Source organism: Schistocerca gregaria, chromosome 1 (genome assembly GCF_023897955.1).
Source record: "Schistocerca gregaria isolate iqSchGreg1 chromosome 1, iqSchGreg1.2, whole genome shotgun sequence".
Taxonomy (NCBI): domain Eukaryota; kingdom Metazoa; phylum Arthropoda; class Insecta; order Orthoptera; family Acrididae; genus Schistocerca; species Schistocerca gregaria.
This window is the reverse complement of record NC_064920.1, coordinates 1,057,892,629-1,057,895,765: the sequence shown is the minus strand read 5'-3', so window position 1 is coordinate 1,057,895,765 and position 3,137 is coordinate 1,057,892,629.

The following is a 3,137-nucleotide window of genomic DNA, read 5'->3' as shown; positions in this document are numbered from 1 at the left end:
TGATATATGTCATCACTGATGGCATAGCTATTTGCCTTTCGATACAAATCGAACTGTTTCTTGTGTTTCTTTGCTTGTGCCTCCGCTGTGCCGTCTTCCAGTGGCTTGGACTTAACTAACCTCTTGTTAATAACATCCAATGCACCTTCATGGTAATCCAGCAAGTATCTTTTTTTTTCGTTTCCAAACTGGCCAGTCCACTTGTCTGTTAAGTGGTTTTATATTTTTTGACATATTCATTTCTGCTGAATCTTTGCTTCAAAATACAATATATGGCCGAAAGTTACTGAAAACAAATCTTAAAACCTTAAATTCATATGTCGATGTTTCTGACCTCAAATCTCAGCTGGCTGTGTTCCACTCAAAACTCAGTTGACGACAAGTTAACCTCAAATTCTGACTATTGTATTTTCTACTGGGCGTAAAAACTCTCATTTCTGGCACTTACTTGCACTAACACAGTCCATCAAAAGGTTTTACAACGGTTTTCACTCTCAAGCACACGTAATCGTGTTTTGTTAACTTTTCGTCACTGCTTCGAGTCTTTAATTCACTTACGACACTTAAGCGATACTTGGTCCATAACCTGTTACTTTTACTTGTTTTAGGTTTAAAAAGAATCTGCCTTCTTCACTGAACATTACGTTTATTTCACATTGTACAGCCACACAAAGACACACATCGTCAAAGACCTAGTTTCTAGCACAGAAAAAGAAAAAAGAGAAACACAACTCCCGTGTTCACACTTCCGAGATGAGTGATGTAGCTCCTACGTCGGTCCGACAGCAACCCAAAAAGACGATCGACGTAGCTCCTATGTCGGCCGATTATAAGTGATGTTAACGACTCCCAGCGCATGGCTTTCATATTCAGTAGGTTTGAAAGTACTCTCTGGTTATCCTAGTATCAAGAAAAAATTATAGATGGCAGCATATGTCACTGTTGGATGTGGTACAGGAGTATATTTTGAGTCATTTGCTTTGCCACGCTCACGCTCGGCTTCCAACAGGCGCGCAGCAGTTCGATACTTTAGATTGCTGTCGGCTGATAGCATTGCGCTTTATTATCGTAATGGGCTTGCGAGATGAAGAAATAGAGTTTTTATTGTCAGTATTAGATGAAGAAATTGCAGATTTTGACATTAGTGATGGTAAGCTATTTTTTGTCCGAATTTTCCGTAATTCTGTGGATTGATTCCTGGTCAGAAAAAAAATAATGTTTACGAATTTTCTTATAGATGAAAACAATCCCTCGGACGGTGAACCGTCAGGGAGTCCTGAAGATGAGGCTGTTGACATCGTTGTCACAACAAACACAACTGGTCATTGCAATTTGCCATATTCTTCTGGCCAGTGGACAGATGACGATACAATCACTCCCCAGCTTCCCGTTTTTTCTAAATCCTGTGGAATTCTAGATGGGATTGAGCAACATTCTTCAGTGATTGATTGTTTCACGTACTTTTTCGATGAAGAACTGATGAGACTGATCAAACGAGGGACAAACCACTATGCTAGAATGACGATAGAGAAACTAAGTGCTACAGGAAAACTGAAGCCTCAGTCAGTGTTGCGTAAGTGGACAACAGTGAAACTCAGTGAACTGTATAAATTTTTTGTTATTATTTTGCATGTGTGCCTAGACAAGAAACCAAAAGTGTCTGCCAAGAGATAGATTTTTGTCAATTCTACGAATTATATATTCCTAAAAAACAAGTAGGTCACGATCCTATTCATAAGGTAAGACCTACATTCGACTGATGCGTGACCCAAAGTGGAAAGGCTTACAAGCCAGGCGAAAATATTACTATCGATGAAGGAATGTGCCCTTCTCGTGGAAGACTCAGTTTTAGACTGTATATGAAAAATAAGGCTAATACATATGGCGTACAATTTTTTATGCAATGTGAAAGTGGGTATGCCCCGAAGTGTGAAATTTATTCTGGGAAACAGTCTAATGCCAATAACAGCATTTTACACATTGTAGACAGATTGTGTCATTCGTTTCATAATAAAAGTCACACATTATACATGGACCGATTTTCCACCAGCCCTGATTTATTGGATTGTTTGTGGGGGAAAAGAACTAAGTTGGTACTGCACAGAAAAATAGAACAGGACTACTAAGGGATCTTTTGGCCTGAAATTGAGAAAAAATGAACTTTCGTTCGTAGACGAGATAACTTACTGTTTGTAAAACGCAAGGACAACACAGAAGTTTTGCTTTTCACAACAAAGCATAAAATGACAGCAACAAATGTCAGTATAAAAACTAAATTTGGAATGGTGGAAAAAATGAAGCGAGACTGTGTTTTGGACTGTTGTTGTTGTTGTCTTCAGTCCTGACACTGGTTTGATGCAGCTCTCCATGCTAATCTATCCTGTGCAAACTCCATCTCCCAGTACCTACAGCAACCTACATCCTTCTGAATCTGCTTAGTGTATTCACCTCTTGGTCTCCTCCTATGATTTTTACCCTCCACATTGCCCTCCAATGCTAAATTTGTGATCCCTTGATGCCTCAGGACATGTCCTCTTCTACTAGTCAAGTTGTGCCACAAACTTCTCTTCTTCCCAACCCTATCCAATACCTCCTCATTACTTACGTGATCTACCCACCTATCTTCTATAGCACCACATTTCTAAAGCTTCTATTCTCTTCTTGTCCAAACTATTTATTGTCCATGTTTCACTTCCATACATGGCTACACTCCATAAAAATACTTTCAGAAACTACTTCCTGACACTTAAATCTACACTCAATGTTAACAAATTTCTCTTCTTCAGAAACGCTTTGGTTGCCATTGCCTGTATACATTTGATATCCTCTCTACTTCGACCATCGTCAGTTATTTTGCTCCCCAAATAGCAAAACTCCTTTACTACTTTAAGTCTCTCATTTCCTAATCTAATACCCTCAGCATCACCCGACTTAATCGACTATATTCCATTATTCTCGTTTTGCTTTTGTTAATGTTCATCTTATATCCTCCTTTCAAAACACTGTCCATTCCGTTCAACTGCTCTTCCAAGTCCTTTACTGTTTCTGACAGAATTACAATGTCGTCAGCGAACCTCAAAGTTTTTATTTCTTCTCCATGGATTTTAATACCTACTCCAAATTTTTCCTTTGTTTCC